Source organism: Pieris brassicae, chromosome 6, assembly GCF_905147105.1.
Source record: "Pieris brassicae chromosome 6, ilPieBrab1.1, whole genome shotgun sequence".
Lineage (NCBI taxonomy): Eukaryota > Metazoa > Arthropoda > Insecta > Lepidoptera > Pieridae > Pieris > Pieris brassicae.
Window position 1 is genome coordinate 15,696,493 of NC_059670.1, and position 26,044 is coordinate 15,722,536.

Here is a 26,044-nt window from a genome sequence, read left to right on the forward strand (position 1 = left end):
AGGCTTGATGTGCGCATGCTGAGGGAAAGCGTGGGAGGGAAAACGCGCGAACCGTACGCCAGTCTCGGCCCGCGAGCGCAGCCGGTCGCGCGCCGAAGCGAAGCCGCCACGCTTGCGCCCTGGCGCTCGACGTACGCCGCGCTCGCCGCGGTGTTACGTTTTCCGAATCGACCGCAGATAACACGGCCACCGTGACAGAAATTCAGTGTCAAAAGGTTGGTGACCCTTTCTTACAACCGAAAATCAACCCTCCCACCACAACTATAAGATCTCCCCGATCGCACCCCCTGATAACAGGACATCCGCTCTGATAACCGTTAACGTAATTTCCTCGTGCGCTTTCAAGTAATCGTAGGCAACCCTAATATGCAGATAATAAGTATGTCAACGAGTTAACGGAATAACTATGTGGTGTGTAATTCAGTTATATGTGAGAAACTTGTATTAATAATTATTAATTATAAAGCATAATTATTAGCCTTACGGAGATAACTGGTATCTTATTCAGAGAAACCTCTCGTGCAGAATAGCTCCTTGCGTGACATCATCTAACGCCCTTATGACATAGTTCCCCTAATGTATCTTCATAATAAATTATAACAAGTTTCGAAGTCCCCATACTAATCGGGTGAATAAAATTCCAGTTTTATTTCGATGACTGATTCAAACGGAAAAGGAACTGACCTAAATACGAGTACATTTATTGCGTCTTTCACGAAATTAGATTGCGTTCAGTATGTTCTATCTAAATCATGCCAAGAGATATGTCATTTCCCAGAAATATAATGCGTACAATACTTCGATGACATCACTGTTTATCGTTGATTTCTTGTGGAATTACGAAACGGTATTAGATTTTGCATTTTCCAATGCGAAACGTTTGCCAAATAACTGCTACGTTTCAGTACAGTCATGATTAAATTATGAGATCCTTTGACTACGCCTAGAGTAGGCACCGTAGGTTATATAATAAGCAATGTTAAAACCAGACGGAATCTAATTTGTTTACGAAATGAGGTGTCGTACCAGGCATTGAAATCACTTAGAGCACTAAGATATTCATGACCATGTCTGGAAAACTACGCCTGTACAAAAACGTATGTTTTATTTATGCCGGAAACGTGGCTCTGAAACGGGTTCATTGCCTGAAAACAATTACTTTTTATAACCTTTGCCACTGCACTATTAAAGTATATTTTTCACTAGTATGACTAGTGAACCTCCAACTGGTACTCGTAGTAGTAACTAGTCATTATTCATGAACATTGGCGAGCAGTCTCTGTGGCCAACACAAAGATTTTTGTGTAAGACACAACACCAGTTTTCTCAAGATGTTTTCCGAAGAAACATTGCAATTCCGCTAATTGAAAAATTATTTATATTTACTATTAATCCTTCTCATGGTATTATAAAGTAAATAAGTATCGATAACTATATACTACAAATGCTGTATACATATAAATCACAGGTACTATATGAAACTTAAATACACAGTAACGTGGTTTCAAAAATATACATTGAACTTATCGTTAGGTAAACCAATTAAAAGCCGTAACAAAAAAACAAAGCACAGTCATTTGTTGCATCTACGCGTCCTTCGATTTTTCCCGAGGTAATGAAAAGTGGGTCAAATAAATTCTTTTTAACCTACTTTAATCAGAGAATGTATTAATAAATGTAGTCTTTTTTGTTCGTGTTTGCGTTTTAATGGTCAATTAAGTACGTATTTTAATAATTATATTTTTATTTCTACAATAAGTTAAACAATTTTTATAGATATATTTCGTTTTTATTTTTTTAATCATTTAGAATAATATTTAATATATAATATAGTAGAATAGTAGAATAATATTTTTACACCCAGTAACTTTTTGTAACTTTTGTATAAAAAATAATCTTAACGAAATATACCTAGTACTCTTCCAATAGCTTTTATATTGAATAATCAATACTGTTATTGTTATAGGGATAGTTGTAAATAGGGAAAACATTAAATATATTTTCATCATACAAATTTTGATGAGTACAAAAAAAGTTATTATTCATGTATAGAAAATCAGTTCAACTAGGTCATTCATTTAAAGTCCTTCCGCACAGGTCCTGTCCCATAGATTATCAAGCGGAAAATTAGAGGGCGGACGTAAGCAGTTTACGACGCTTTAATGAACAAAGGTTGCTTTTATCGACACACTTTTAATACATATTTATTTTTAATTGCCGTTATTTATAGAAGCATTATATAAAACCCTAATTATCTATAAACTATGAGTTCTCATTGCATATCTGTATATCTCATGAATAACACGGGACCCCCCCCTGTTATTCATATTAGACTGCTCTTGTACACCAGGAGTATATATTTAAATGTCTTTGAAACTATATACTTGTTAATTAGTTTATTTACTTAAATCGATATTTTTGCGTTTCACCATTCGTGGTCAACGACAGACTGACACATCAGGTTGTTAAAAAGTCTATTGAAATATTGCCACATGTATAATATTTATCAGTGTTGGCCTAGTGGCTCTCGTTAGCGTGTGACTCTCATCCCTGAGGTCGTAGGTTCTATCCTTGGCTGTGCACCAATGGATTTTCTTTCTATGTGCGCATTTAACATTAGCTCGAATGGTGAAGGAAAACATCGTGAGGAAACTGGCTTGCCTTAGACCCAAAAAGTCGTCGGCGTGCGTCAGGCACAGAAGGCTGATCACCTACATGCCTATTAGTTTAACAAATAATCATGAAACAGATACAGAAACCTGAGGCCAAGACCTAAAAAGGCTGTAGCGCCATTGATTTATTTTTTATAATATTTATCACCGCGAAGTTTTATAGTGTACCTATGTACTTATCTAGATTAAAATTCAAAAGAAGTTATAGGTTATAATGATTATGTAATGTCGAAATATTCGAATAATAAAAATGAAATATTCTTGGAGTTACGCGTAGATATTGGTTTGAATTGTTAACACAATGTTTAATCTAATATAATAAATCAGATGTCAAAAGAAAAGTTATCGTAACAATTTTAATCAACGTAGTCAAAGTTCCTAGTTTATACCATTAGTTAAAACTTCATAACAAATCTCATAGTCTGGCAAGCAACGCAAATATGGCTTTGAAAGTATGAAAATATTTTAACGCTGTGATGAGCAACAGGCAGTACTTTAACGACAAACTTGCCGAGTTGCTGTAATTAATTCCGAGCTCAAATTACCCAGTTTTCATTAAGCATACTTTCAAATATTTCGTGGAAAGAAAAACAGGTTTGAGAATTATTTTCTTATCTTTAGTCAATCTTAACTAAAGTGAGTCTTAGTTTAGGGTAAGGGAAAATCAAAGTTCTAATGGCACCATTTAACCTTACACTTTTGTCGTTAATACATTTAACAGAAACAGAAATATTACTTTAGTTGAGTGATTTAATTTTTATGAATAAGGAGGCAGAATTTCGTTTCAATGCGCATCAACGGTGGTTAGCAAGTTAAATTGCCGGCTTGTTTGCCCCAATAACCCAATCCCTATAACAAAAGTATCAGCTCCGTGTGTCATTGAGCCATTTATAAGCCACAAAGTAATTGTGAAGCACATTTCAGGGTTTCATGTTTGTTTACGTTTATTATTTCCCGCCTGCTCTGCGTCCACGCCAGCGCTGAAAAAAATAATTATATAGATTAATAAATTCTTGTAATTTTTATATATAAAACGTGCGTCATACTGATTTAACACCTGCGGCAAGGACGTTATGAATCCTTAAAATTGCGTTTGCGTCAATTGACACCTTGACGAATTAATTTATGGTATGAAATAATCTCGGTCTTATGCATAACTATATATGTCGCTAACCATAATGCTTTATGTTTCTTATTTGCAAAGACCGGATAGAAAAAAGGCACATTCAAAAAATGGAGCTATATTAGGTACATTAAAGCTATATTAGGTACATTATATGGGGAAATGAAGATAATATTGTTTTGAGCTGGATAATTTTATCATTTACGAGACAGATCAATAGAGAACACAGTAATATATTGCCAGTATAAAAAAACATAAACTAAAGACAACAGACCAGAGGTGAATGAAGTTAATAAACAAATATAATTATGCAAGTATTACGACATTTTAAAAAGTTGACTTTATCTTTTGAATAAGGAATTCCACTTCTAATGTATTATGCCGATTTTTAAAACAAGAAGACTTTTAACCAATAAGATATTATCTGTACGAAGTAAATTACACTTAGAGTTCTATAAATAAAATTGGATCAATAATGGGCTTAGCAAGATTCCTGTTCAAATACAGACGTGAGGATAAAATCTGTGTATCGTTAAAATGCATCTATCCTGAACGAAAATTCAGCTAAGAATATCGAGATTTTTACGTTAGCTACGGGCCTCTAACGAGATAAAGATATGCTAACATCACTGTTTACCATTGTAAGTTGACTTTCAACACCACATTGGTTTATGAACCACGGGAGTCACTATATAACGTGTTTAACTAGTATTTGTCTTTTTTGGTCCCGAAATTTTTATTTTTAACTTTAATTAAAATAATTAATTACAAGTCCAGGGTCCGTTATACATTTTTAATAATTTAAAGTACTACCGTAAAAGTAATTTGATATGGTACAATTAAAAAATTGCTACTAATTGCTTAAAATTGGTTCTTAGGTCCTTTTTACTATATATTACAATGTTTATTGGAAGTTCCATCCCATAGCTTATCTTTCATAGACAATTCATTTAGGATCTCCGCCATTTAGATGTGGAATAGGCTGCCCGAGTTCATACAATTGACTACCTCTCTATCATCTTTTAAAACTCTTCAGTATAAACACTTCTTTACCTTATCCTATTTTTAGTTTTTATTTTGTTATTATTATATCCTTTATGTATTACTTTCGATTAAGGATTTAGTATGATTTTATTGATTCATGATAGTATGATTTTTTGATGATATTTGATTCTGCACTCATCATTTTTCTTTTTTTAATTTTTCTCTTAGGGTTGCCTGGAAGAGAAGCGCTTATGAGTGATAAGGCCGCCCGTTGTATCCCTTGTAATTTTAATGTATTGTGTTATTTGTGTTTCTTTTATTTTTATTGCAACAAATTATGAATAAATAAATAAAAATAAAATTATTTCGATGGCTCGAGTGGTCTAAAGCCTAGCCTAACAAACATGACTAACGTGTCGATTGTATTTGCTGTACTGATTGGATTGAAAGCCTCATTTAATGCAAGCTAGCGCCATCTGTTACCCCGAGCCGTTAGCGTCTTATGGTCTTTTGTTTTCAAATACCTATTCATTTTTAAATAGTTAAAATAAGGTAAATAAGAATAATTAGTGAAAGAGTGTCCCCAATATCAATTTGTTTTTTGTTTATTTAATTACGCAATATTTTATTTTAAGAAACGTTCTTATTTCGAAAAATTCTAACTACATCTATTAACGGTCATTGATTTAATTGTGACTGATTTTCTTGTTCTTCATTTAAATGTCGAGCTCGGTTCTCATCAATTCGAATTTCAAACAACTTTGATCTTGTATTGTTCCAGTTTTAATTTCGTCTCATTTTTATCCTTGTTCTATTTTCAAAATGAATTACATTTAGTTTTAATCATTGCGAAATGCGTCCGATTCGAGGTCAGCTTATAAAAACGATGTTAATACTGATTAAGACACCGTAAAAAGTTGAAGATAATGTCTCATAAGATTATGTTTGCGTTAAAGCACGCGTAAGTATTTGAGGCCGTATCTTTTATGATCCGCCGTTCACAAGAAGTGGAACTCGTTTGGTTCCATGTCTCAGAGAGCACTTGAATCTTGCTGAATGAATCTATTCAGATGTCAGGGATTAAGGCTGTGAAGTCAAGCGTAAGATTTCGCTTGTGTTGAATACATGACATCGACTTTAAAATTGCGATTTTCCTATAATTGATTATAACGGGCCTTATGAATAAAATATTATACGTAAAAAACACTAAGATTAGTGTCTTATTTTTTAAACCTGAAACATCATGAAGATCCCTATCATTTTACCAACTTAATAAAACTGAAGGAGGTTATGAATAAGACTTTTTTCATGTTTAAGCATGTTAATTTGTATTTTTATAATCCAGGAATGTTTTTTTAAGTGCTAAGGCCCATTGTCACGTACCTTGCCAGAAGGCTCGCAAGTGCGTTGCAGGCCTTTTAAGAATTGGCATGCTCTTTTTTTGAAGGACCCTAAGTCGAATTGGTTCGGAAATACATCAGTTCTTATTTCTTCTTGCTTTATAAACAATAAGAATAGTATATATACGTATGCTATGCTACTGAACGAAGCAGGTATGTTTAGCACCTGTTGATAGTCTTGTAAGTCTATTGAGGCAATGTATTTACGCTTTGGGGTTATTGTAGCCTATTAATGGGCTATTACTCGCAGTTCGACCTATTTCTATTGTTCTTTTAACGCCTTTCTGTTTATCGTGTATGTATTTATATCAGTTACTCATAAGTTCTGGTTTTAGAAATATTGTAAATTGAAACACACATTTATTTAAACATTTCAATATCGCTGAATATTGCTGAAAAGCGCACATAACTTTGAGAGTACATTTTAAGTACTACTTAAAGCAAATCCAATAAAAGGTTAAAATCTATTTATTTTTATTTACAATATTATTAATCTAGTAATATTAGTTATAAAACATGGATATTAGAAAATTAAAACAAATATGGAAGTTTGTCACTTAACCTTTAACGCTGGCAGCAACTCGCTGTATTGGGTTACTTATTCGTTGAGGAAATTAATTATTTAATTTTATGAAACAGTTAGTTTATAGACTTCAGATTAGAGATAATCAGTACTGGGCAGACAAATCGTTTGTCTTATAGATAACTTTTAAATCAAGTAGTTATGTACCTATTAAGGACCGGAAGGATGAGTTCAAATTCGTAGAATATTCTTATAAAATTATTGAACTGAACATGTCATGATTATAAATTATCATTCGATGAACTGCTCTTTGAGATTCAGCGAGCTGGTACAAAATGCCGTATAATAGCGGAGTAACTAATTTACGTGCTCATGAATAATAAATAAGAAATAGCACCTCAACCTCATTTTACGCAGATAATTAACTCTGCTCTGTGTTTGCCTAACACCTAGATTCTAAATTTAAATTATTATTCTCTATGACTATGTAATTAAGTAAAGGATTTAAAACGCATACACTTATATACCATAACACATTGTACATTCCCACACACCCGTCAATCAGTTAAAATATTAGTTAATTATCTTGGTTAGTACCTAATGTTTGAGTAGTAATACGGTGTAAACCGTTTTGTCTATATATTTTTAATTTAAAATTGTGAATATTATAGAAAAAGCTGTGGATTGTCAATAAACTGTTAAATAACTAAATTTATCTGTTCCATTAGGGTTTATTACCTTAGTTATAGAATGCAGATTAGAGAAGATGCAGAAGTAAGATTTAGAGTCGATAGTAAGCTCTTAACTATGTCTGCCTTATGTTAAAATAGTTTTTTTTGACATACGGGACGGACGTCATACTAATTATCCTAAAACTCGTAGCAATGACGGTTTGAACTTTGTAAAACTCAGTACATATAATATTTCTTGGGTGATGTAATATTCATTCAATGACAGTGTATAACGCATGATGAATTAATTGAAACCTTCTTTGTCGGATATAGAGTTACGAACTATGGATCTTGTCTTTGGTATATAAGGTTGTGACAATTTAATTTGTTGCTAACATGCTCATAACACTTTGTTAGTATCAAGTCTCATGTCCAGCGCCCTACTGGCCTCATTTTGGTAAATCGATGGTGTTTGCAGTGATCATTTCCATAATAGTTTTATTCTAAATAAATTCCGCTGTTCGAATTTTTTATAGTAGTATTTTCTTTTACTATATTATTTTATGCTTAATGACTTTAGGACGTTAGGACTTTTAAAGACATCATATTTTTTATAACAGGGGGGGGGGGCGTTCGGACGGACCCTAAATTGAATTGATTTGGAAATATTTCAGTGGACAGTTATATAGCAAATGTGGTGTAGTGGTCCAAAAAATCCTTAAAAAAATCTCAGCTGTAGAACGACGGACGTCGAGGTGATGCGTGAAACAGCATTAGTTTCTTTTGTAAAATTTTAATAAAACCTGCATTATACCCAAACCTGGTAGACGCAAAATGTTTTGTCTACGAAACATTCGTCAATAGACAGGGATCAATTCAGTGGTACAACTGTTTAGTTTGGCAAGGAACAAGAGATAACGGAGACTGTCTTTCGTAATTGGGGCACAAAAAAATAACCAGTATTTTACGAAAAATTGGAATAATTAATATTGAAGAACACACGATATTCCTGTGTTAAAAAGTAAAATTATTGCGTAAAAAGAAATGAAAGCGTCCATATTAAAGGGCGCGTGAAGGAATCACTTAGATGTTAGAAGCAATTATACCATTCATAGTATTGTATGCCACCCACATGCAAGCGGATGGATCTGTCCTGGTATTTTCTAACATAATAGAAACGTATAACAAAAACAGTCTACAACCTCGACGGAACATAAAGTACTGTCGTAGAATTAGAAATGTACTGCTTTTAATTAACCTGATTCTAAGTGAAGTTTAAGAAATGTATTCAGACTGTTCTTTTTAGTACACATTTAGATTTTAATTTACAAAAATCATGTTGTCCAGTCATATAGTGGTTTTATGAAATAATATAAGGCATTTTCTAGTGCTTCTCTGAAGTATGTACACGATGAAAATTGTTATGCGTTATTCAACGTTTTCATTCAAAATTTATTAAAAATTTTGGTAGCTCGCTACTTTGCGCTGGTGTATTTTAAAATATTTTTAATTGGCATAGTGACTGATAATGTTATCTGTCATTTGTCACTTTATCACTTCATCTTTGTGAGTAAATTAGCCAAGCTGTCTTGAAATACCTGTATCAGCCTTCTTTTGAAAAATTCTCAACAAAAGAAAAATATATGGCGCCCTAAAACCCGAAAAGCATAAGTTGATGAATTTTAACTTTAAATTACTAGTGGAACGAAAGAAGGACAGCACGACGAGAACGAGTGATTCATTTTTATTCCAATTTTAAAGATTATTTTTTACTTTTTCACTGTTATATATGTAAATACATATGTAGTTTAATGTTAACTTATATTTTTTTACATCTTATTATTAAATTAAAAATGTATCCTCCTTTTTGAGCGACAATCATTCCGAGTTTTCAGGCCAAACTGTCTCGCAATTAATAATAGATAATATACATACATAAACATTAAAATATCATTAATTTATAATATTTATCGCCTGAAACGTTAAAATTTAAAACAACTACAAATTCTGGAAGGCAAAAACTTAATTAGAATTCAAAAGAAACCTAAATATTTCACGGTATTCGCCCATGTTTATTATCTTCAGACTTACGGAACTAGTTTGGCAGTGCATTGCCCTGACTATAGGGTAACGTCTGCCAATAACCCATTCGCAGTGTAATTATTTGATATACATTCAGTGGTATTCATACAAATAATTATGCTCATTATGTAAACCTATGTGACATTCAAATAAGTTGACTAGAATAAGGTTGATAATATTAAGAAAAAACCATGGCTTCGAACAAAATAATGTTCAATAAGTGTCAAAGGTCAAAATAACACGAAATAGGTATCACCAAAGAGTTTTTATTTTTACTACGCAGTTCTTTTATTCTCTATGGCAATGTTATGTTCCAATTTCGATTTATCTGTGGCGTCCATTTTGCGGCTTTGGCGCCAATCACACTTTTTATTATATCGTTTTTCGTGTTATTTTTAAAAGAACAACCGACAGAGAGTTGTACAAGCTACTATCATGTAATAAATAATATGAACTTTAACAAAGTGACTGTAGTGACGAATTATTTTAAATCAGTGATCTTTTTTAAAACCGATACCGATGTACAATAATTGCTTGAAACCTTTTGTGTAATAAGCAATATTGTAATTCCTTATTGGAATCCTTGATACAAAGTAAGACTTTAGCCTCCGGAGTAGATTGTTATTGTACCATAAGCTGTGTATAATCTAACATAACATACAAAAATGGATTTTAATGCCAAATAGTGCCTTGTTTAAATCAAAATTGAATTGAAAATAAATTGATTACAGGTGCGCGTCCGCGAATTCTACATCGCGATGCAGCGTTGCCCCTACATCCACGAGATGAAGGAGCGGCTGCTTGGCGCACCAGCTGACGGAATCGAACGTGACAAAGATCAATCCCGTGATCAAGTGGATCACGCCCCACCCCCACCAGACACCCAGGTCGGCACCATCGTCAAAGTAAGATCATCTACATCATCATTCATTTTTTTTACAATTTATTAAATCTATTGTGTATTAGGCTTAATGTTATGATAATAGTAATAGTTTTACTAGATATACATTATTAACTTCTTGATCCGAAGTTTAATAAACGTGTCTAATTAGAACATGTAAATTACAACTAAAATCGGGTGACGCATTATAATTGTACATTATTGGGTGTTGTACAGGGTTATTTAGTCAAAATAAATTAATAAAAATTTATATGCGTACAATACGTTATTATTAAAGTTTATTTAGTACTAAATTCGGTGCAAATATAAAATATAAATAAATTTTCATTGAACACAACAGAATAAGTACTTTAATTGACTGTTTGGTTAATTCATAATTCATTATTATTATTTGTAGAGGCATGATATAGAACAAAATTATTGCATGCGTTGCCTAGCACATTAATAATTTGTTAATAATAAACGCTCTTATGACTTTAACTACTAGTTGGTTTAGATTTTCTTTCGCGTTAACGTAGTTTGGTGCTTTTGTATTCTTTATAGCCCTTCAATGTGGGTGTACTGTAAACTCAAACTTAAAAAATAATGGTAAACAAGTACACTTATGAACGTCAGAAAAGAAGTTAAAATAGAGCGGGCAAGAAGAACTGGCAAGAATTTTTCCGCCACTCTTTTTAATCGCTAAGTTTTGTTGGATATACAAATTGTTGGAACTGGAGCAAATCAATGCCAAGGATTAGGATCATTTAAATATTCGTCAAGTTTATAAAAAGCTTTATTGATTAATTTACGTGAAACGAGGGCTTTGAATTTATTTAGTGATAAATCTCTAATTTCGCTCGGGAATTTGTTGTAAAAACGAATACAACATACATAATACTATAACTATCAACTGCAAAGCAACGATAACAACTGCATTCCGTGCTAATATTACATTTTTTTTTATCAAAAAACAAAGATAGAACTTCCCACGACGCAGTTCCCTTACGAATAATATTAATTACTATCTCCAATATAGAAATTTAAAAAAATATTAATGTTCAATGTTTAGCTGAATTCCGACGGGTACGGATCACATACTTCGCCGGCACGTGCTCCACTCGTCACTGACGAGTGTGAGGTGCCGGCGGATGAAACTGATGCCCTGACACCCACCGAGGCGATACTACGGTATAGAGCCTGCTGCCAGCCCAATACAAGACCTAAAAATGCCAAGTAAGTTTATTATTAAAGTTTTTTCACAGCCACCCTGATATTTTTCACTTCTCGGAGCCACCTACTTGTTTTTGATTATGTGAAATAATTACTTATACTAGTGTCTATGGGCGCTTCACTTAACAACAGGTTAGCCTCTCTCCTGCCCGTTGTAAACTCTTGTTAAATAACAATCTTGTTCGGGTGACGGGTTTTTATTATTTTATAGAAATATAAATAGATTAAACGTTTAAAGTTATTAGCAGATAACTATGTTAAGTATTAATTTTAATCTATTAATTGGTAGTAAAATAATATTTTTATTTTATGAAAATGCATCTATTTAAATGGGATTCATACTTAGCTAGCGAGCACAATAACTATAGGCTACTACTGAAGCGAGTACAAATTGATGAGAAAAGTTTTTCTCATACAATACTTTCTGCAATAGCGTATGTATTTTAGAATTTCCTAGAGAGGTGGAGTTAAAAACTCGACTTACTATATGTCAGAGCTCTTATTTGTAGATCGGTTTTCTTTTGTCATCAGTTTTCTTCTTCTTCGTTCTTTCCTATGAGGAAGTATTACAATTTTAAGAATGACACACCCCAGGCTTTCATCTCTGAGGTAGTACTCGAGAGACTCTCATCTCTGTCTATGAGGCCATTTAAGACTCGCTCGTACCGTGGAGGAAAAGATGAGGAAACCGGCATGCCTTAGACCCAAAAAATTCGGCTGCATGTGTGATGTCTTGAAGGCACTCACTACTTTTCTATTAACAGAACTAAATTATTACAAAGCAGATTGAGAAATCTTAAATGCAAAATTAAAAAGGTTGTAACGTCACTGGTTGCTTAATAAAGAATACACAACATTTTTGACTTAAGTCGTTCTAAAACGAAGCACACTCAGCGATGTTTCCCTCTTATCGTTCTTATTGACACTTTCATGTTAGCTTATATTGACCTATTAAACCATAGGGGACAAATTATCATAGCCATGACCCAACAAAGAGTAAGTTAAATAAAGGGCAGGAAGCCACAATCAATGCGTTTCCAGTGGCCTGGACAATTAAATTGTTCGGATGCTGGTTCAAAATTTTAGCCACGATTGTACATTTATTGATGGTATTTTAAAGTATAGAGAAAAACGAGTTTATTTAATTTATTTCTGTCTGTTACGCGATATAATTTTTAGGCAAAATATTGTTTAAATCGTATAATTGAAGGTCAATAAACAGAATGCTGACAAAAAATACCTTGTGACTTCTCATATTTTTATTTCTATTCAATTCTGAATGGTTAAGATTTTTATTGTTTTTACCCCAATAGGATTACATGTCTTTCATAGATATTCTATAGGCTGTGCCTGCTAATCCGAAAAATGTATTTCAATAGATCCACAGAACATGTACTTACTGTATAGTGACTTCACTATACCTAAAATCCAAGGGTAATGTCCTGTACACACCTTAAATTAAAATTGTTAATGATAATAACGGCATAATAATCTAATAGAAACTCGAAATAAACAGATTAACCGATCAATTTTAAAACTTCTATTTGTCAAATTTTCAATCATAGTTAACCATTTAGATATAGTTAACGTTACGTTTAGCTATCAGTTGCGTTTTGTTATACCATTTTTAACAAATGAACAGCTAGACTGTCACAGTCAATGGTATGTCCGTCTCCTGATTCGGAGCTATCTCCCCATCAATTTTCAGCCAAATCAGTTCAGACGTTCTTGAGTTATAAATAGTGTAACTAACACAACTTTCCTTTAAATATATAGGTACCAAAGTCGAATCGCACCGTTCTATAGACATTTAGGGACTGTTTCACAATGTACGGATAAGTTCTACATAAGTTCCAAAAAAGCTACTTATTACTTATTGGTAGGATAAACACTTTTGTTGCGTTTCACGACCACGTTTCTTTTCCTGAACTTTTATCTTCCAAATAATTTATAAGTTACATAGCTATTTGGTACTTTATTCATTGCGAAACTGACCCTTAATGTTTTTAAATTTTAACTAATCATTAATTTAATGGGTACGGCTAAAGGTTACAAAGGCGAAATGTCTTTGAAACAATAAAATTAAATATAGTATACATTATTTTGTTTTCTAGTATAAAAAGCAAGATCTTATATGATTTTTATAGCGTCTATTATATCGTAGAAAATTACTTTTAATAACATGCTATTATAGAATTACCATTGGGATTAATTACATTACGCAACACTTGTTGAATGCATTGTGATCTCAGAAGCATTGTTGCATCAACGCCTATCTGTTACGCGTTATATTTGTATCAGTTCTGATTTCTACGAGGAATCTATCTACGGTTTTTTCAAATTTCAATACAAAATAAATCATTCCTAGTGCACCGCTTTCACGAAAGTTCTCTTTTACAGCGTAAATTCAGTTGGATTAATTATTCATGTAACTTAAACGTCACGGCTCTGAAAACTTTAACTTCACCACACCAATATAAAAGGTCCTTGTGACTTTATTAAAAGCGTGTGTATCCGCTGTACGTCAATTTGACTTCTTAAACACATTTCTCATGAGACATCACGGTATAAGAATTAAAGGTGTTCCTTTATGTAAAATTTATTAAGATCGTCGATCCGATTTAAACTCGCGGAATGCTTGCGGTGTCTACCCTTCTTGGTTATGCAATAATAACAGACTAGGTCTAACAGAGAGTAACAGATGTCGTAAGATTCTAGTAGGGGTGACGATTTTAGCGAGACATGTGTCATAGGACTGCTAATTATACTAAATACGTGGAACTTAGCGTCTTTTTGACCCATATTAAACTTGTGTTGTCTGATTTCTTTTGTGTTGTAAAATAAGATTATGGTTATAGATTATATCGAATATAACTTTAAATTATATACAATATTTATGTACAATTTATATGTAATAATAAATAATGGTTACATTAGGTAACAATTAATATCTTTGCACAGTTACACAATACAAAAAAGACACAGTTTATTTATTTATAAGGTCTAAACGGTGTATGTATTAAATTATACAAGAAAATATGACATCAGTAATTTTACATATATACAAATCAATCATATTAGAACATAAGCAAGCTAGCAAGGGAAAATTTTAAACAAGCAACCACAAAATAAAAAATATAAACAATTAAAACTAAAAATTATAATGAAATATACATGATGATGATGATGAATGTTGTATAATAACTTAACGGAAACGGAGGTTTAACCTCATTAAGAGCATTATAAACAAAGTTACCGTAAGTTGGAGGATTGTTGTAAAATATATCAATTTAAAAGAACACAAGGAACAACAGCAATGCATGTCTATGTGGAATTTTTGTTATTTGATAAATATAAGCAATTTAAAAAATAAAACTCACAAATACAACAATTTTTATTAATCTTAATCGAATTATAACGGAAACAAACCCAGAAATGTGTTCGTCTAAGACCTGTAACATTGCCAATTAATAATTATTTATTTTTAGATTAAGAAAAATATATAGACAGTAATGTGATATACTATTGGTAACAAATCCCGTTCTATGTTAATTCCATGTTCTATATATAATAAGCTTCGAGTAATATATAATGTTAACAAATTCACATAATGTGCCAATTCCAAATAGTGCTATTGTGTTGTGTTTGTATTGGAGTTCGCCGACCCGTCCCACAGTTCCTATTCAATCAGGAGCGGGCATGCGCATCGCCTTTCATCCTTTGAGACCATTAAATGCCTTTTTACTTGTCCGACGTCTTATGACACACGTGCGTTTGCATTCTAATATGAATAATTAGGGTTGCAACGTAGACATGGAGTAGTACTTCAGTAATGGAGGCGTTTTGTTAGGAGTATTCAGTTGAGGCCGGGTCAGTGGGTCGCTCGCGCAGCCTCCCAAAGTTTACCGGGAGAGACGCGCCTCTATCGACCGCTTGCCGCCAAGCTAGGGCTGTCTAAAACATTAATTTGAAATCCAATTGAGCTTTATTTTAACAACTCACTTTCAGTATTTATATAATTATAATTAAACCTAAGCGGCGTCTTTTCTTCATGTAAAAGAGGACACGGTTTTTATAGATACTATTAAGTTATGATTGCATAAATTATATGTGGGCATTCTGTATCTAATGCTATTTGTCCCTCATATTAACTGCCCCTCTTAAAGATCATAAAATCCGACCCTCTATATTAAGAGTACAATTAAATCGTAGGGGTGCGTTTGTCGACCCTACAAAGTCCTTATGCGCGCAGCATCCATTACTGCGCAACTCTCGGCACACTCGAGCCGCGGGTCCCGAGCTGAAGCCGCACCTTCTCGCTTCCGGAGCCTTTTTATATTAAAGGAGCTCTTCGCGAATCCCACCCTTACCCTGTCCTTAATCCAAAAGACTCTTAAGATGCCTGTAATCTTGTGAAGTGTTCGTTTCACACCGCGATGGGTAAAGATAAGCATCAGCCCACCGAGGCTGAAGTGAAAGTGGCGACTGTGGAACTTGAGTCGGTGGATAATATGGCAACGTTACCCGTGGGACAGCATCGTCAGCAGGGAAGCGATATCGCAATTGCTGAGAAGCATAACAATGCCAATAAGGAGATGGAGCTTAAGTGCGTTCAGCCGAAGCCATCGAAGAAGTACGTTCTGAGTTAAAATCTATTATCGCAAATAATGTATTGATAGTTAATTTGTTTTAATTTAAGTTCATTTTTTTATTATTATTAGAGTTCTTAAAGAGTCTAAATACTGTAATTAGGTGGACGCCCTTTCTTCCTATATACTTCTGTTATCTCTATATAAAAAAATGTCGTGTCACAATGTTTCTTCCCATACTCCTCCGAAACAGCGCGACCGATGCTTATGAATTTTTTTAAGCATATTTAGTAAGTCTGAGAATCGGCCACTATCTATATTCCAAACCCCTAAGCGATAAGGGGTGTCCACCCCACAAATATTTTTTTTTTTAGACAATTTTTTGTTTTTATTTTTTATGCATACAAAAATATGCCAAAATGACGTTTGCCGGGTCAGCTGGTAATAATATAATATAATAAGTTCTATTATGCTTAACTCAAAATTACGTCATGAAAGTCCCCTATTAGCATATTTATATACAAAATTCTTCGCTAATACCTTTATTCATTATGAAGAACGATACATATAACAGCTATTAAATATATACCGTTGCGTAGTGACAGTGACAGTGAAGAAAGTCTTTGTCTTTGTCTTTGTCTTCGTAATGTATTGTCTTTTACTGGGGCATACACAACATAGAAATTTGAAAAAGGAAATCCTACCAACTACACTAAAAATAAATCTGGTCTTTAAATTCAAAGTGGATTTTTAAAGCAACGTGCTTTACGTTTGTGGCATGGAAAACTAACGGCGAGATTATAATTAATCTATGTACGAACCGTTTTCCTAGAAATAAGTTTTTACTTTTACATGGTACAAATTATATCAAACTTTGCACTCTAATTTCACTTAGACTTAGACCACAGAACGATTCTATGCTGTTTATTCATACTACTTCTGGATTTTATACATACTACGTATTTCCAGTCCTGGAATTTTCCCTCAACGTTTCTAAGACCTTTTAAGTAAACCATCTAAGATACTCATATTAGAATTCTTGACAGTCTCTACAGAGCAATAAATCTGAAAATTATAAAAATCACAGAAATAAACACAGAGAGACAGCTAACAGTATTATCTTGTTTTACACTAGCTAAAATGATATCTTTTGATATTACTATGTAAAGATAAAATGGTAACAATTTAATTGTTAACTTAAATATTTGGTACAGTTTACGGGGCTTGGAATGCTTAAATATCCGAATGAAAAACCGGACGGTTTTATAAAAACTACAATAAAATATAATTTTATAGGTCGTGCTTTCATTATAACTAGGTCGGCGCTGTTCAAATAAAAAACAATTGACCCAGTGCGCTTGAAAATGACAAAGTATATAACCGGAAAATGTTTCCTTCATTTTCCAATTCAATAATACTGGGAAGAGTAGGATTGAATAAAATTATGAAAATTTCAGAGTTTGTATTCGGGAAGACTTTTCTAAACATAAACATGAATGAATGTCATCCTGCCTCCCTTGATTACCAGTTACGTAACACAGCTCGGAGAGTCTTGGTGATACTCAAGAATTACCAAAGAAAATAAATATTAATTTAAAAATTATATACTTAACTTAATACCTAAGACTACCAGTGACAACTGCTCCACATCTCTACGTACTTATATTTCCTATACTATATTATATAAAAACGTGTCTTCATCGTCATATAATAATTTATTTGATCCTTAGCTAACCAAAAAAAATCTTTTCCAGAACATCTCTGTTTATCATCTCCAGCTTCATCTACGCGAAGCTATTGGTAGTTGTCTGCATTGCATATGTTATCAGCGATGTGATAACCCATAACCTTCCCCTCTATTATTATGAGGGTTTCTTCACGTACCTCTACGGAATGAGTATTCTCTTCCTACTGTACGTCTTCTGCTTCTTACTTCAAGGTAAATATAGCTAAAAAAATATATTTTGATTATATGTATGCTTAAAAACCTAGCTTATCATAGTTTGTCCAGGAACTTGGCTTATCGAAGCGTCGATAAATATTATAACTCTTAATTATTTGAAAAAAAGAACAAATTTTGATTTGAGGCCAATGTTTTGTAAGTCACAATATACCTAAAGTTGTATTCGACTCTCAACAAAAAGCATTATTTAAACTGCTGTATGGAAAACAATAAGTCTTTGTTAATTTTTGTGTCAGTAATACGTTGTTTGTTATATTAGAAAGTTCATGCTGCAACGGAAGTCCTCCCAAGCCGAAACCACCGCCAAAGGAAAAGAAGCCGAAGAAAGAGAAGGAAAAGAAAACCAAAGAAACAAAAGATGGTAAAGATGGAAAGAAAGATAAGAAAGACGGAAAAGGCAAGGATAAAGATAAGGAAAAGGATAAATCAACCAAAGATAGCAAGAAACAAAGCTTCCAGGTAAGGCACTTTCATGTTGATAATACACAGCACATCATCAGCACATTGTCATGTCCCCATCATTAGTTAACAATAATTTTGAGTATTGTGATGTAAATAATCTTTGTTTTTGCACTTCCAATTTTGTGAACTCACACGTGTAGCTTTGGTAGGACGCGGCCGCATGAACCTTTTTTGTTTACGCTGCCTATTCTTTTGTTTTTTCCATATTCATTTGGGCAGGAGGTGTATCCCCGTAAGATGCGTGATAAAGTTCGACAACAGGAAATACAAATGGCGCTATTGTATGCCTCCGAACAGGTGAGGTCGTTGAAGAATCCTTGGTTTGCTTTGGATGTGCTGTGTACGCATAGCTTGATTCATTCTGCTATTTCCCAGTTTGCTTTCGAAATTTCGAGATGCGTTTTCCTGCGTGGTCCTGATTAATATGTTAACATCAAACTGTATTTTTGCACCATACTAATAAAATATGACCATGAAGTTATCGTTATAAAACCTAGTAATTTATCTATTTCTTATTATAGACGGATTTTCCAGTTTATTATTTTATGTTGTAACAAGTTTACTAACTATATCTTCATGGAGCAATGAATATACAATATTTTATTATGTGGGAAATGAATTTGTAGATTTCTTGCTTTCTACTATTTGAGTGCTTTATATATCGTTTCTCGCTTTTACTTAGCAACAAGACGTCGTGGAGCTCGAGGCAGGCCCAGTCGCTAGACCAGTACGCAGGCGCAAGACTTCGCAGAATGATCACAGCCATGGCAGTTTCTTCCTTAGAATAGGAGCTATTGGTAAGGACTGTGTAACAACACTTATTATTATTTTGTAGTGTTTTGTGTATTTATTACTTGTAGTTATGCAAAATAAAAAAAAAAACACTAATAAAAGCTTATAAATGACCTGTTGTACTATTATAAATATACCTATTATTTTTTTAAATCTTAATGAGTCTATAGAATTATCTGCGTTAATTATAAAATATAATTACAGCTTTTGGTCTCGGAACAATGATTTATAATGGGCTGGAATTCGGAACATTCTTTGAACTACCGCTGACATCTCCGTGCTATCTTATCTTGAAAGGAGTAAACCCCGTTTTACAAATGGTTTTCACTTTCATGCAGATGTATTTTATTTTTATGAATTCTCGTGTAAGTTTTTTCTCATCCAGTTTCATAAATTATATTTTCTTTAAAATAAATTACTTAAATACGTATTTATATTTTAGCTTAACATTCATCGATTCAAAGTTATCGCTCGATTCGGTTTGATGCACGTGGTCGCAACTAACATCTGCGTTTGGATTCGTACCTTGGTACTCGAATCTCTGAAGGAAATCACAGACTACCACTTAAAGAATCCTCAAGGAGTTCCCGGGGAAGGCGTACTCGGAAGTAAATTAAATTTCTATTTATTGATTTCCAAGTGTGTGTTCGGTTGTTGCTAATGAAGGTAATTATAGTTAAAACTGTATTAAAATTTGCAGAAGCCATTCGTAAGCAAACTTTGAGACATGCTGGTCGTGTTCTTGGTGCTGTAACGACGGCTGCTACCACTGTTGCATCTACTGCGACCACTACCGTTAAATCCGCAGTAATTACAGCAGCAACTTCTACCGCTTCGACCCCAACTACAACTCTGACCACCAGTTAGTATTATCAGAAATAGAGAGACATCTTCCAGCTTTTTCTCATACTAACATTTCCTGCATGATAATAAACGTTACCTAACAATTTTCAGCTACTCATACCTCATATTACTTTGGTGGTGGTTTCACTCCTAAATCAAAGTTCATCGACGTAATAAAGAGCACGATAGGGTACGACAAGAATCAAAACCACGGGCTTAGAGGTTCTTGGCCTAACGATAACCCCTTCACCACGTACGCATCGATCACGCCCGGGACGAAACCGTCCCAAACTCAGACAGCCATGTTGGAAGTTTTCCAATGGCTGTACACTTCTACGGTGAAACCTATTGTTAGTACGGTATCCAATTTGGTGCCCACGACCCAAGAGAGTTTTGGATATGATAGAGATGTTTGGGGCAATAGTGTTGAAACTTATCGTGTCGATGAACCACCACATTCAGCAGGTTTGTCGATGTGTCTTCGGTTTCACGTTTTGTTCCAGTAGCACTCTTTTCAGTTTCGGCTAGTTTTCCTTATTATCATTTGTATTTGTAGCACGTTTTTAGATTATATTTTCGTTTCGCATGTTTACGAGCGAGTCCTTCAGTTGACTGTGGCATGGAATGTCAGTGCCGCAAGACGGTCAGCCAGAATTCCGAATTTATCTGCATACAAAGTTTTTTACCTGGCTAGAATTTGTATTATATTGACTATATTACAAGATAATTATGATACGATTGCCTTCTTTCAGCTGACAATGCATCGGAAATATTTGAGTCTTTCGATACCTTGAACCCAGCTGCCTTGATCGCTAATATTGATAATACGAGCGTATGTGGAAGGAATCCGATAATGGGAACAATTGTCAGCGACTCCGCGCCATATCTGTACCCCTTCATCATTGAATATTCTCTCATCGGCGCCGCAGTTATCTACGTCATGTGGAAGCATATTGGCCGCTATCCCGGGTAAGTTATCGTTAAAACCATTAGTTAACATAGATTTTAACTAGAAGACTTGATTTTTTATACATATATTGAGGGAACAATTTCATTTCCTTTATATGTGTATAATGAAAAATCACCCCAAATGTGACTAATGCAACCAAACCTGTATTTTAGTTTTAGTCGATCATTCACATAAACATTCATCCATTACCAGATTCATTTACCAACTAACCTTCATTATTTATCACTAATTCCATCTATTTTAATTCTCATACTAGTGATATAGAGCATGAAATAGAATAATCCTAAAAATATCACCAAAAAGTGTCTCTAGTAAAAAATAAAAATGATATAAAGATGAATACTCGTTTGGTTGCAGAGTTGCCAATGACGAAGATCTGGAAAGACGTCTGGAGGCTGTTCTATCCCGCAGGGCGGCAGCGATGGCAGCGGCGCAACGCGGCAACCGCGTAGACTGCGCAGGCGCATCTAAAGGCCTCTTCTGCGGTTTGCTGTTCTTGGTGGCATCACTCATCTGCTTGATTCTCTTCTTCGTGCTGATCAGACACCAAGATTTCAAGCGTTTATCGATTTATTTGGCGGATGTGTCACACTGCGCGCTGATGGTGCTTTCTATTCTGGCAATTCTGATTGGATTTATACGGTAAACTTTCTGTAAATTAATCTATTGAATTTCAAATATGATAAAGGTTTTTTATTTAATTTCTCGTAATGTTCGCAAAGTTCCGCCATTTCATTGAAATTTGCATGTCTTTTATGATTGTTTTTATAAGTTTTGATTTTGGTTTATTTATTTTTGTTTTTTGTGTCCCTTCCATAAATATCCCATCCTCATTCCTTAACGGCTCCGACATTTTCATGACCGTCACATTTGTGATTAACACCTCCTTTTCTAACTCTTACCATTTTTGGTTTGTTTCTTTGTGATTAGTGGTAGTAAAATGAAATGGAGCGCAGATCCTCCCTCCTATACCGAGCCTATTCACAGGGTGCAATCGTTGAAGTTCCGTTCTGAAGAGCAGTCGGACTTGAACGATATCCTCCTTCGTGTCTCGGCGTTTGGACTGTTCACATATGCCGTATTCAGTGTGATTGCTGGTGGAATGGGAGCCTTCACCCACGAACCAAACCTTCTTGTAATGATCACCGGATGCTTGAGCGTACTACAGGTACGAATACAATTAATTAGCGTTATAATTTTTTCAAATAAAGTTTCAGAAATAATATTTAACCGTCAATTGAAATTTCTTCTATTACTTTAGGACAAATATATTACCAGCAGCTCGAAATAATACTTATACCACAAACTAGGTATCACGAAACTCCTCAGTAAATGCTTTCCTAACTTAACCTCACATACGAAACCTAGGGCAAGAGGGTCGACACTTACCGCTAGGTGTGCCATCAAAATCCTTTAAGTTTTGAGATACGGGAAACCTAGTTCAGGCTAAATCCAGTTCTGCATCTTACACTTACCTAGACTATACCTACATCTGCAGTCATCCAAAGAATCTGTATGAAAATGGTTACGTAACCGTGAGAATATTCATTGGTTTTCTGTTGAGAGTTATGATGGAATGGAGGACTAATAGATTCTTTAATTCCCAGGTGATCCTTCAACTGCTCTTCATTGCGGATGTGTCCAGGCGTCGAGTACATCTTCCAGAACAAGAGCGCAGCAAGCCAGCCCGTCAAGCCGTCACTTTCTTGCTCATCTGCAACGTTACCATGTGGCTCATATACACCGTTGAGGCTCAGAAAGTTCTGGCTAACCCGGTAAGTTGGTAAATCGATATAGTTTATAAACTATTTTTTTAATGAATTCAATACAAACACGGTGTCAAAAGAATTCGGAAGGGTTTAAGCCTCTAATACTTGGTTTACGCATGCTCCGAATGTTCTGGATCATATTCCCGGAGTAACAATAATTGTTGGATTGGTTGGCACATCAATTTTTCTTTAAAAAAGATATGAATGGCATTCTTTAAACTCTTTCATAGAATTTAAGCGTTTTTTTAAAGTTATATTTGCAGTTCAATATTGTTACATTACCTTAAAATAATTTAAAATTTTAAAACTGGTCCGTCCGGTTACTTTTATGAATATTTTTTCCAAATTGAAGGTCCAATTGGACTACTACGGATTCGTCGCCTGGTCTCTCGTACAACGATTCACTTTGCCCCTCTGCATATTCCATCGCTTCCACTCCGCCGTGACCCTCGCCGAGATCTGGAAGACCAGCTACAAAGCTCGACTTGAGTGAATTCCCATCCATTAAAATGGATTTAGTAAGATATTGGCGATATATAAGCTTTAGTTGCCGATACGATATGAGGGTTTTTACCGATTTCGTCCTTATCCGGGACAGCAATTGTAGTTTTTCGATTTCAATCTAGGTATATTTAGCGCAGGTAGAACGTCAGGTGATACTCCCGGATATAGCCTTTGAGGATCATTGGAAATAGACACGACACGACCAAGAAAATTTAAACCGTTAATTCTTTTTATACCTTTATAATTCAAATCACATTCCACATACAGTTTTATTTCCAAGACTGATGAACATTTAATACGTATATTGCTCATTAAAACAAATCAGAATTTGTTGTGAATGGTTCCCTCCTTATACCATCTTGATAAATTTGACAATATTTTCATTATTAATAAATTTCGTTTAAATAAACGACCAAAAATAAAAGCCAGTTATTGAGCAATTTGGAATTTTAAAATTGAAATTTATACCCGATTATACAGAAATGTGTACTAATAGTATTGGGTTGAAGGAATACATTATATATACAGTCATCCATATATACAGTCTAACGGCTAACTATGACGGCCTAGTGCTAGCAAAATATGAAAAATCCACGGCAACTTATAAATAATTTATTACATTAAACATCTTGAAGGCTCTTTGTTAATACGGAATAGATAAATATGATTGGATCCAAAAATCTACGAGACAATGTTGTTTCTTCACAGCTGTACGAACGGCCAATTTGTTGTGCCTACACTCAAAACCCAAAACAAAAATCTAATGCAAAATTTTCATTCTGCCTTCATCAGCCTTCCATCGTCATTCATCTATTCCGTTCTTATGATGAATGATTATGATGAAAACCTTTAACATTATATACAATGTATGAAGAATGTTATCACTACGAGCGATAACTTCTATACAATTACTAAATATTAATGGTCATTAATTTCTAAGGCCGTCAACAAACACGACGTTCTCCATTTTAATAAAGTAGTTGCGTAAGCATTATAATATTAAAGTTTCAAAAATTTATTAGCCAACATATTTGAAATAAGTAGAATATGGATGTTACGTACGAATAGTAATTAGATGATGTAAGTACTTAATAAGCAGAACACTAAAACACAAGGATTGCAGGAATGTAACGGGAACTGCTTAGCCATGTTGAGTATAAATATTTTGATTGCAAGGGGCCATACAATACAGTTTTTTTAATACATCGCTCACATTTTATAAGCACTATATTTAGCGTTGAAATTGTATAAATCTAGTATTGTATTTGCTGAAAGGGTAAAATTATTGTTGACGTTTCGTGTAAATTTCGCCAATCTACGAACGAGATAAACAAAATTATATAAAATTTTGTTGCATGAAATGTCTTTACAAATATTTTCGTAACAACCTTTATGTGCAATCTATTTTTATAAGCTGTCTATATAATTTACTTAGGTATTGTACCTATAATGGGTTTATTATTGTATTACTTAAACGAAGGCGTCAAGCGCTATATCATTATGTTACGTACGGATTGTGTATAAATAGATCTTAAAATATTATTTAATAATATATTTATTTAAAATTTAAGGATCTGATTATAGTTTCGGAGAGTGTGTGCTCACCTTGTGAGATGCGAGTGAATGTAGTTTTGAGTGGATTATTATAATACAAATTTTAGATGAAATTAAAATTGGCGTCAAAATTATAGCCTATCCTTTGAGAAGGCTACGCGGTGAATGTTCGATATTAAAGAGAATGCGTGTTTGGCTTGGTTTTATCACTGCCGGTATTTTTAACACTTATTAGTAAGCCCTTTTATAACTCTATACGATTTCTAACTTAAATTTTGTAGGTAATATTTACTGTGTACCTAAAGTTTGGAAAATGTACCGATATTTGTATCTTAGGTTTATCAAATTATGTGGTTTTCTCGATGTTAAATTAGATACTTACCAAAAATAAATGTTTGGAATCTCTACTTTAAAATATTATAAAATATAAATGTCTATTTGAGTAAATTAAATAATTAATGATAACAATTTATTGTGTGTATTATTTAAACCTGTTGACCTACGTGTTAGCTTCTAATATTTATTTAATTAAATTCTAAACATTTTTATGAAACATATTCTTAAGAATCTTACCACGAGTGCGCATGTGCAATAGTTATTCATTTGACTCGTTCGGTTGTTTACGAATTGACTCGACCATCTCCCCGAAGTGGGATGGTCGAGTCGGAGGAGGGAGTTGTGATTATGTGAGGCTGTGACACATGCGCATGGGCTTTTTTCTTGCCCATGCGCATGTGTTGTTTGAAGTTATACAGTTCACGTAAAATCAGTGAAGGAAATTATAGTGAATTAAGTCATCATTGAAGTGTTTAATTTCCTACCATTCCTAGAACTAGATCAACTACCGCTAACATACTATTTAATTTTAATTTGCTAATTGTCAATTTAATCTATTAAACACAAATTACGCCCCAATTATATAAAGTAAATGAAAATGAAAGATATTATGCTATTTACTTTAAAAATGTTTTCTTGTAATAAAACTTTCCACAACGGTGACAAGTAACTTGTAATCAACTGTTGATTTCTG

General features: G+C 33.8%; 1 pseudogene; it reads left to right on the forward strand.

The window, feature by feature from the left end:
• On the forward strand, nt 1–25,466 carry LOC123710806 (annotated as a pseudogene).
• Nucleotides 25,467–26,044: the final 578 nt, after the last annotated feature.